Here is an 11,620-nt window from a genome sequence, read left to right as displayed (position 1 = left end):
ATATTGAACGAAGTTGTAGGAGGAGCCTGTGTAGAGCTGGGTGGGACCCTTGAGGCTTGGTTTGTTCCTATGGAGATGAGAGGCGTAGTCTGAATAAGGGGCAGGACTATATTTCGGCAGATTTAACTGAGTAGGGGTGTGACTGAGATTCTAACTCAGGCTGTAGGGTGAAAAAGTCTTTATGTCCTGTATTTATGTGAGACTCCATTTGTACTTTACGGCTTAATACATCGTCCAGAGAGGGTGACCATCATTCATTTCAATTCAGTCCAACAAACATGAAGTCCTCACTCTATGCCTGGGATTTGGCAAGACTCTGGAAATAAAATGTACAAGGGTCAACTAGGTGGCTCAGGAAATAGATAGCCAGGTCTGGTGATGAGAAGTCCTGAGTTCAAATATAACCTCAGACACTTCCTAGCTGGGGGATCCTGGATAGGTCACTTAACCCCAAATACCTAGCCTTTGCTGCTCTTCTGCCTTGGAACCAATACTTAGTATCTACTCTGAGATGGAAGGAAAGGGTTTAAAAGGGAAAAAAACAACTTAAAAAAGACATGATTCTAGGCAGCTGGGTAGCACAGTGGCTTGAGAGTCAGGCCTAGAGATGGGAGGTTCTGGGTTCAGATCTGGCCTCAGACACTTCCCAGCTGTGTGACCCTGGGCAAATCACTTGACCCCCATTGCCCAACCTTACCACTCTTCCACCTGGGAGCCAATGCACAGAGGTTAAGGGTTTGAAAAAAATTAAAAAAAAAAAAAAAAAAGACATGATTCTAAAGGGCCGCCTAGTGTAGCCAGAGCTCTGGAGCTGGAGGCTACAGTAGCTAGTCACAGAACCTTCTTGGCCTCAGTTTCCTTATCTGTAAAATAAACTAGAGAAGGAAATATCAAACCACTCATTACCAAGAAAATCCCAAATGGAACCACTAAGTGACACAACTGAACTACTACATACAAAAGTCTGCCCTTAAAAAGTTTACATTTGAAAGGGACTAGGGGGAGGTGCCTTGATATTTACATAGATGAATAATAACAAAGTAATATCAGGAGAAAGCTAAGAATTGTTGGGGAGAGAATTTTGGCAATATCTTTGAGAACTTGAAAAAGTCATTTGAGTTCTTTGTATTTCCTTTTCCCCATCTATAAAAGCAGGAGTTTGGACATGATCTCTGTAAGGTTTTATAATGATCTCTGAAGTCTCTTTCAGCTCTAAATCTCTGATTCTATGATAATCCTATATTATAGGGTTCTGTTCAAGGATGGATTGAACCAGATGATCACTAAAACTCTAAAATTCTCTAATAATATTGTTGTGGGGTTACAACCAGATGTGGGGTAAAATGGTGAACCCCTGGGTTCGGGAAGGATACCTTTTGCAAGAATGCAAGACTCTGAAACTTAGCGTAAAAGTAAAAAGAGAAATTTATTAATAAGACAGAATTATTGACGAGCAAGATACATGAGTGGAACAACCCTGGGGGGTTGCTCCCAGAATGCTTCAGTTCAGGGGGTTTTATATTCTTTACAACAGTGAGTACGTGATACTGTGTCACGGTGGGACATGACTCTAGAGTGGTAAGCAGTTAGGCATTCCATAGGGTGTTTGGTCATCTGACCAGGGTCTGCCTGGAGACCCTCATGGTTTAGGGAACAGATGGATGCCTGAGATACAATCCAATGGTATGAAGGTGTAGCCTGGAGGTGCATCTCTTTGTCCATCTCAACCTAAAAGATGATAGTAATATCAGGGTCTTATGGTAGCTATCAGATGTTCTTAGGTTAAGAGTCTCAAGGACAGAAAGGAGCAAGGGAATTTCCCTGTTTACAGTTTGCCTGAGTTAAGGGGTACAGTGTCCATGCCATCTCTGTACAATGCCCATGCCAGTATTCGTTTTTGTTGTTCAGTCATTTTAAAGTTGTGTCTGACTTTTTGTGATCCCATTTGGAGTTTTCTTGGCAGAGATACTATATTGGTTTGCCATTTCTTTCTCCAGATCATTTTACAGATTAGGAAACTGAGGCAAACAGGGTTACATGTCTTGCCCAGGATCACATAGCTAATAAGTGTCTGAGGCCAGATTGAAGCAAGATTGAGTCTTCCTGACTCCAGTTGTGGCCACTATCTACTGCTCTGTCTAGCTGCCCCAATAGTATTGTTTCTATGGTGTTATGGGAATTTTAAATTTATTTTTATTATCTAGGACTCAAGGCTGATGGAGGTGAACAGTGATAGAAACAGTCTTGTATTTTGAAACCGTATATTTTTCACCAGTTAGCACTAGTTAGCCCACAATACAAAGTCTGTATTATTAATCGTTCACAATAGTCCTGTACTATTCTATATTATTAATTATCTATACTGGTCTTGTACTATTACAATACAATTCTTGTATTATTCTTCCCCATATTACCCACTAAGATAAGGCATTCCAGGAGGGTGGCAAAACCTCTTCTATACTGACAAATGATGGCAGGAGGAACAATAGAGGGACCATAAGTCATGCACACTGAAGACTCACAGTCCAAGGAAATCCCTCAAACCTGCACATGCCTCTTATGCCCTTTTTGGTGTCCTTAAGTTACCACACAATAGTCTATTTTAGTGGTCCCCCCCACTCTCTGCCATTAAGGAAGAGGTATTATTTATCACTTCTTGAAGAGATATTTGGAAATACTTTTTAGTTATATCTTAGAGTAGTGGTTCCCAAACATTTTTGGCCTACCACCTCCTTTCCAGAAAAAATATTACTGGAATTTAATTTTTTTTAAATTTTAATAGCAATTAGTAGGAAAGATATATGTATTAATGTTTCTACCTTTTTCATAAAATATAGTAAAAAAAGGGGTAAATTAGAAACATTGAACTTTGAAATTATGAAACTATTTATTGAACTTGGAATAGAATGTAATACAAAAAAAGTTAAAACATTCAAAATCATCTTATTGAGAAGGATGAACCTGGTGTGCTGTTACCAATTTAGTAATCCTCGGCTCTATTTTCGTCAGCAGTAATCAATTGGTTTCTTTTTTTTTGTTAATAAATTGGTTACTGCACTGAATCCATGTTCCACTAAATATGATGATAGAAATGCAATTAAGAACTTTTGAATTATAACCATGCAATTAAGAACTTTTGAATTATAGCCCATATTTCAGGATAAGCTGTAGGGATCTCCTTTTGCAGCCAGAATTGTTGGTAGCCACTTTTGAATTTAAATTTCAATTCATCATTTGTGGTTACTTCCATCAGTTCTTATAACTGTGGAGATTCTTTGATGTTTGCACTTGAAAAAGGATCCAAAATCTAATCAGGTATGTTCACTTTCAAAATATCATCAAATCATTTATTAAAATCTGAATGGAGAGCATCCAAGTGCTCACAATAAGAAAGTATATCTTCATCTTTATTTTCTACTCCTGATAAATTTGGGAACTGGCTGAATTCCCCTCATCCAAAGTTTCATTTGTACAGATGTTTTGTCACAAATGCAGAAATAACAGATTTTGTTTTTATTAAATTCACTTCATCACCTTGAAGCTAAAGATTGCTTTCATTAAATTTTTGAAACAAGTCTGTCAAGTAAGCGATGTCACTTTTGGATTGAATTAAATTGGATTGTAAAGCATCATTTTTATCTTTCAAGAACTCCAGCACCGAGTTAAACAGTTTATAAAACCTATCTAAATAGGCACCCTTTGACAACCAATGAACTTCTGTATAAAGCAGCAAACAATTAAATTCTTCATGGTTTTCAATACAAAGCTGTTTAAATAATCTGTCATTCAATGATTTGCTTCTGATTGTGTTGATAGATTTAATTACATATTGCAATGAATTATGTAGCTGTGCATTTAAATTTTTGGCAACTAGATGGATGATACAGTGTACTGTGAATGCATTCAGCACCTCCTTTTTTAAATATACAAGAAAACCTCTGTAGTGCCCTACCATTGCTGGAGCACCATCTGTGGCTACTGATAAGATAGTACTCAGAGGTATTTTTCTTTAAAAAACTCATCCAACGCATGAAATATTGATTCTCCTTTAGTATCAGTTTGCAAATATTTTGCAAATAATAATTCTTGGCAAATTTGTTCCTCCTTTGTGAACCACACACATGCTAAAAGTAAATCTTCATTTCCTAGCAAAGTTGACACATCAAGTTGAATAGAAAACCGAGATGTTTTTAAATATCCACACAACGAATCTTCAACATCTTGAGCCATTTCATCAATTCTTCTTTGCACTGTATTATTGCTCAATGAAATTTCCTTGATAATATCAGATGCTGGCTTGTGTAGCACAGTATGTATTACTTCACTTATAGCCAGTATAATTAGTTCTTCACCAATAGTATGAGGTTTTCCTGATTTGGCAATCATTAACAAAATATTGTGTTACAATAAAAAATAATAAAGGCTGCTATAATAATATAAATTAGTATTTTAATTAAAGCCATGCTGATAGAGATAAAATCATTAGACCACATGCTTGTAACGATTCAAAACTGCCGCCTTAGCCATTTTTACCTTTCGTACCTTCGCGCACTCAGGTAGCTAAAAAGATGGCTTACTTTTGGATTTCCTCTCATTTAAACTGTCCTCTACATGGTGACGCAGGCATCCCCACACCCAAAGAACTGGAACCGGAAACCCGTTGGACCACGGGAAATGTAGTTTGATAGTTCCCACGTGTCCATAGAAAATATATATATACTTTTAAAATGGCATTTCCCAAATTTCAATTAACATTTCCCCCTGAGGTCCGGCAAAAAAAAAGTTGGTCTTTTTTCTTCGCTGGACCTGTAAACATAGACAACTTCTAAAATTTTAGGAATTTGGGGGGATAAAAGAAATGGATAAACAAATGGATAAAACTAGCCGCATTGACAAAAAACCAATTTGGGGGCAGTCCCCTATTGGTATAACAGTGTACAATTAGAACAAATTGCATTCAGCTGTTTAACTCCCCATAGTTCAATCAACTGCATCCCAAAGTTCAAATTTGGTCTTCATGGTACAGTGAAGGCTTTTCAGGCATCTTCATGGTGTCTTCACCAAACAGATTCGTAGTCTGGATTCTGGGGAGATGACAAGATCCTTATCCTGAAATTATTCTCAAAAGAATTTAAACTTTACATTATAGATTATAAAACATACATTTTCTTCTGAGAATTATACATTTCCCCCTGAAATTACTCCAAAAAGAGTTAAATATACATATATTTTGACATTATTGAATTTAAAAAAAACTTAACATATATCCCCTCCCCCTGAGGGAAATTCTAAACACACCTTCTTTCTTTGAAAAGGGTACCTCAAGTCAGCTAAGGATGAGTGGCTGAGTCCTGGGGGTTATAGGAAATCAATTGGCAAAAAAATAAAAAGAATAAAATTCAAGAAAAAAGAAGAAAAAATTAACTTGTGAATGAAATGTAAAATGTGCAAAAAATGAAGGGAAAATAAACTTAGACCTTTGAATCAAGGCCTAATTAAAGTGAATTCAGCAGTTCGCAATTACCCATTCAGGGCCAGGACTAAAGGGAAACTCTCTCTGATCTGATCTGCCATCAACCTTTCAGGGAAGTGAGCCAAATAAATAACCAATCTTAGGTGCTGGCTTAGGAATTTTAGTCAAGGGGACCCACATCCTCCAAAGTTTTAGAAAAGAGTGGGACTCCAGGACTCAAACCCCAATTTCCAAGCCCTAAAGTACTGGCATAGAAGTCCTGCAATCCATGCAGATTTTAGTCAGTCAAGTCTCTGACCATGTGCTTTCTTTAGCACTAATTAACAGCTTTATGTTCCCTTCTGGAATCAGAGAGGCATTTAAATCACAGTCCTATAGGCTCAGGTATTTGCATTAAGCTTATATCGCTGTAGAATCAGAAAAAGGATAAATAATGATTATATATGTACTTCCAGTACAAGATGAGAAAAAGGAAAAATCAATTGCTCTCATAAAAAAAATGTTTTAAAAAATCAAATATATAGCTTAGAACTAGAAGGGTTATGTTACCCAAAAATGAGATTTTCATTCTGTGAGTATAAATGGATCTTACAAATAGCAGATTCACAATGCACATTCAAATAGAGTACCATTATTTCCAATAGTACTTTTTAAAACAATAAACAATGATGTTTAAAAATCATATACTTGTTACAATTTGTAAACCTTGTCTAAGAGTTTCTCAACAAATTCTGTTATTGCTTCCATAGCAAAATCTGATATTTAAAAAATCTGGTCTAAATTATCCTCAGATAAGAATATACAGGAGCTCCTTGGCTTCCTGTTTTAAAAAAAATCCTGGGTAGGAAATGCTTCTACCCATTTAAGGCAATAATGTCTCTTATAATAAAATATATAAAAGCTTTATCCCTTAAGACAACAATTCTTAAGGATTTAAAGTAAAAGTTAAAAAGACCTCTTGTAAAATTACAAGTTAATTCTCAAAGCATAGAAACTTTCAAGGTTCTATACAATTACCAAGACAGAATAAAATTTAAAAAACATGTGCTCTATAAATCCAGTATGCATAAGGCAATTTACAACTTTAAAAATGTGTAGGAAATATAACGTGAGTATCAGAGTAACAAGCTGGTCAAAACCTCTTACCAGTTCTAATAGATTTTTCTCATTATTTTGGAGTTACAATAAAATCATAAACAGAATTAATCTAGCGGCCACAAACTTCATTAACTTAAAATGATTCAGTGCAACAGGAAAATCAACGAAATAAGCAAGATTAATTTACAAAACTAATTAGCAAAATGCAGTAAGATATAGTCTCTTTAAAAGTCATTCAGTTCTGAAAGGTTTTTTTTTTTTTATAATCAGTCTTTGCTCTCAGTTCAAAGTTCTGAGCAGGTATGGGGGTGAATAGGCCATGCGGCCTGATAGTAATCACTAGTTCAAGGTTCAGATGCTAGGTCCACATGCGTGGGCTTGGGGCTAGAGAAAAGCTTAGGTCAGTTTTGTAGAAAATACCCACATGGAGAGCTTGTGGGGGTAGAGGGTGCCTAAATTAGGTCTTTAGAGAAACACTTGGAGGGCTAGAATGCAGGGAGAAAGGGGAATATACTACCCAAATCTTTAGCGGCAGAGTTGAAGTCTCCGAAGATCTCGGCAAAAGCAGTAGCCGGGGGTAGTGAAGCAGCAGCTGAGGGTAATCGCTGTTGTGGCTCGGGGTTCTGGGCTCACAACAGGACTAGCAGCACCAGCAGCGAGTCAGCTCCAGTGAGTCAGGAAAAGGTGCGGAGATCACAGGCACTGGAACGCTGGCAGGCTTGTGGTGCTGCAGGGATGAAGTTTGGGTCAGGAGTAAGGAGCAGTGGCGGTGGAGGCACACTGGCTGGCCTCAGGCGTTTTGGTTTTAAAGCCTGAAGCCAGAATTGGCTGGCCTGCCTTAGCCATTTTTACCTTTTGTACCTTCGCACACTCAGGTAGCTAAAGAGGGCTTACTTTTGGATTTCCTCTCATTTAAACTGTCCTCTGCGTGGTGATGTAGGCGTCCCCACGCCCAAAGAACTGAAGAACTGGAACTGGAAACCGGTTGGACCACGGGAAATGTAGTTTGATAGTTCCCACGTGTCCATAGAAAATATATATATACTTTTAAAATGGCATTTCCCAAATTTCAATTAACAATTGTAAGAACCAAGCAAGCCATCGCCAACTTGTATGGTTGCGCTTGAAAAGAGTTTTGCCAATGTTGATTGTTTGATAATTTTTCTTTAGTGTTCGAAAACAAGATAAATCCTTATTTTTTTTTTTTTTTATCACCATGAATTTTAGTCAAATGTTTTTGTAGTCTGGAAGGTTTCATAGCTTTGTTTGATAAAACTTTCTGGCAAATCAGGCACACTGGCAATGTATTGTTTACAGGCGACTCAATAAAGCCATTTCAAATATTCGTTAATAGATTGTCTACAATACATTTTTTCTTTGGTTAAGCCATTATTATCTGTAGAAAGAAAAAATGAAATTTTTATGGAGGTATTTTTAATAATTTTTTAGTAATTTTTGAAATATTTTTGTAAAAAAAACAAACTAAAATACCATTGAAATAAACACGATATTATTAATTGTAAAGTACATATAATTATTACAAAATAAATAAATAATGCTCACCAATTATAGTCTCACTATTTGTTAGTTAACTTTAACTTGTCACAATGAGTTATATTACATGTAACAATTACAGGAAATCTGATTCATAGCATGCTCCAAAATCTGCTGGTAGTACTGCCAGTAGCCAGCACTACTGCTGCGGTTCAAGGCTTTGGCCTTATGATCGACCAATGGCACAAATGGCAATGCTCATAGTGCTCACGTGTTTTAGAATGGCAATTCAGTGGCACCACATGAATCTATAAGTCCCCAAACTTGTAGCCTAGAAAGATTTAATGAACTCTAGTTTATTTAGCTTAAAGGTGAAAGCCCCAGGTTTGACCTTGTCATATGATCATTCCCATCAGAGCCAAGCCCAAGCCGAGTGACTCTTCTTGTCTCCAGAAACCTCTCCCAGTATATCACACCCTCCTTCTAAGAATTCAACTCTGGACCTTCAGTGTATGAGATTGACTCGCTGCCTGCTGTGCTAAAGAGTCACTTAAGCTAAGTAAACTGGGGTTCATTAAATCTTTCTAGTCTACAAATTTGGGGGCTTTGTGATAATTAGATTAAATCTACCCTGCCCATCTTTAGATTTAATCACCAAAAGTGAAAACATCTCCATTTTGGGTGGTCTGTAGCCCACATGTGCTAGAGTAACAAATCAGAATTTACTGACTACCTCGTGGGCAGTCCTAAGAAAAGCGTCTGTTATGATTGGTCACATAAGCTAAGAGGAAGGCACAGGAAGTGAAGCAAAAGAGGCCCCTTTAAAAAGAGACCTCAGTCAGCTGGGCTCAGTCTTCTGATTTGTGAATGGGACCTGAAGAGCTCTGCAGGTTCCTGACCATGGCATTCCATGTGATAAGTTTAAAACTGAATCTTCCTGAACTTCTCTTAAGGAACTTCCCTTAATAGAGACTTTGCGACTGAAACTTTTGCTTCATTCGCCTCTGAGGCCCCCAGGCCTGCCAGGCCTCTTGCCTGAGTTTCCGGCCTTGAGTTAATTAGCTCTACCTGGATTAACTAGGGAATTTCTTCTTCCTTTTCTCAATTGTAAATAAATTTCCATAAAAATCAATTTTGACTTGACAGTTATTCCTTAATTGGGGATTTTCCCCCCGGTTACCAATCTTTTAATATTTATCCAATAAAATCCCCTTTTCCCCCTTTACAGCTTCTAGATTCCACATCTACACACACCCCTTTTGGTCAAGACTGGATATCACTGACCAAACAAAAAGACAAATGGGTGATGCTATATAGGGTTGAATTTTGTCACTAATGGTGAGAAAGCCTTGAGGTACAAGTATGGGCAATTGGCATTTGGGGTTACTCCCCAATGCCTGGTGCAACTGACACTTGTGCCAGAGAAAGGTAGGCAGTATACCTTTGACAAATTTTGACAACACAACATTACCCCAATACCCCCAAAGTCTTTAGTCTCTTGAATCTGGTGAGTCCCAATGATGAATCCTGATGAAATGGCTTCAATATCCTTTCTCCTGCTGATTCCTCCTTCATGCAGATAGCTTTATTTGCCATAAGGGAAAACAAGAGAAATCCATAAACACATTCTCTAACAGGACTTGATCAACTCCCAATATAGTTACTATAAAGATTATCCACACTAGTAATCTTAGTTTGCAGTCCCTTATTAATTCTATTAGTGTCTATTCTACACCAATTATAAAATTATGTAAGCTACATTCTTAATCAGAAAAATTGCCTTACTCTACCAAAAAAATCATATAAAAAGCAACCCTACAAACTATAGAAATATAAAGGCAAAAATAAAATCCACATGACAGGTTAATCAGGGTTTGTAAATCTGAAAGTGGCCCTTCTCCCATTTGTAGCCAGAAATTAAAATGATGTCTAACCCTAAGTAAAACTCCAACTAGATATTCTATCACCCATAAAAACCCAAACCACATTAAAATGACTGTATGGCAATTTTAGCCTTGAAACAATTTTAAAAGTCAAATTTTTAAGTGTCAAAGTTAAAAATGACTCTAAAAATTCAAGACTAAAAATGCTTCTAACTTTCCCTAATTTTAAACCTCTCTCACATACCCCCTGAGGAGATTGAGATGCTAGGGATTTTAATAAACTTTTCATTCACCTTTTTAACACCTATAATAATGCTTAAATAGCTTGGACTATTTACTCCTGTTAACTATTACTTTGTATGAAAGAAATGATGTTGTAACTGAGTCAGCCAATGTAAAAAGCCTGTAGATAAAAATTACTGTGAAAATAATTCTCTTGTTGTGGCAGTATCATGGGATCTCCTGATTTAACAGTTATAGCCTTACTAAATTAGTTTTGAGTACACTTTTCAATTTTCTGAGTATCTATTCATTGGCAATAAGGGTTCATTTACCATTGAACTTGGCCTAGTCTATAGGTGATTTCATTAGTATTCCTAGGCACAAAAGCTTTTTAATCTCATTAAAGCCTTGAGGCTTCAAAATGTATAAACTTCACTGGTACTAAGAGGCAATTCAGTGTTCTTATCTGAAACTTGTTTATTAAAAATGCTGCTTAGATAGAATCTACCATTTATATGTGTTGCTTCCCCCCCCCTTTTTGGCACTGATGTTTTGCCAGGTTTTCCTTATGACCTAAATTCTTCTTTCTTTTAGGAAAAGGGACCTCTTTGAACTTGCTTACTCATTCACAAAGGCTAAAAATTTCTATCCGTTGAAACAGGAGAATGGGGAAAACAGAAATACTTGATATGACAGTTAAACACTCAACTTAGCCAGGGAAGCTAATTAAATAATTGTGAGTCCTTTGGGGTTATAATGAGACAGTAGGAAGAAACATAAAAGGATTTTAATAACTAAATAAGGTAGGGCAAGTGAGAATGGAGCAAACTACTCTTAATTGCTATAGGAGGGAAGATATAGGGATTTAGGTGGTCCAGGAAATCAGGGCAGGGAAAATAAAACTTACACTATGCTATACTAGACTAAATACAAGCTTGACAGGGTTTGGGGAATCTCACTACTTGCTCCAATGATGTTTACTGCTGTCCCAGGGTCCAAGATGTTGGTACAGTCCACTAACTCCACTGAGCCACTCCAATAGGTTGTCACAGACCTGGTGGTCCAAGCTCCAAAGCCCCTGATCCAGACCTATTTTGTAGTTCCTCAAGTGGGATTTCTTCAGTGAGATCAGGGCACAAGCTTCTCCACCAGTGGCAAACCTCCCAACTGTCCCAAAGTTCAAAAGCTCTGTGCCCTTTCTGCCACATTCCAAAAGCCCTTAGAATATTCAACTCAAGCTTGCATTTTCAAATATACTTTTCTAAATTTTACACTTATCCACCATACCTTATTCCTTATTACACCATCTACTTCCTCTTTAACCATGCTTGGGGTTTAAAATAAATTATCTTTTGTTATTAACAATTATTTCTAGGCTCCATCATTTCTTTCCTAAATTCTTCTGATAACTACTTTGAGACAAACACATTCTGTAATACTGAACTAGCAC

The sequence above is a fragment of the Gracilinanus agilis genome, chromosome 2, assembly GCF_016433145.1.
Source record: "Gracilinanus agilis isolate LMUSP501 chromosome 2, AgileGrace, whole genome shotgun sequence".
Lineage (NCBI taxonomy): Eukaryota > Metazoa > Chordata > Mammalia > Didelphimorphia > Didelphidae > Gracilinanus > Gracilinanus agilis.
Note: the sequence above shows the minus strand (reverse complement) of the source record.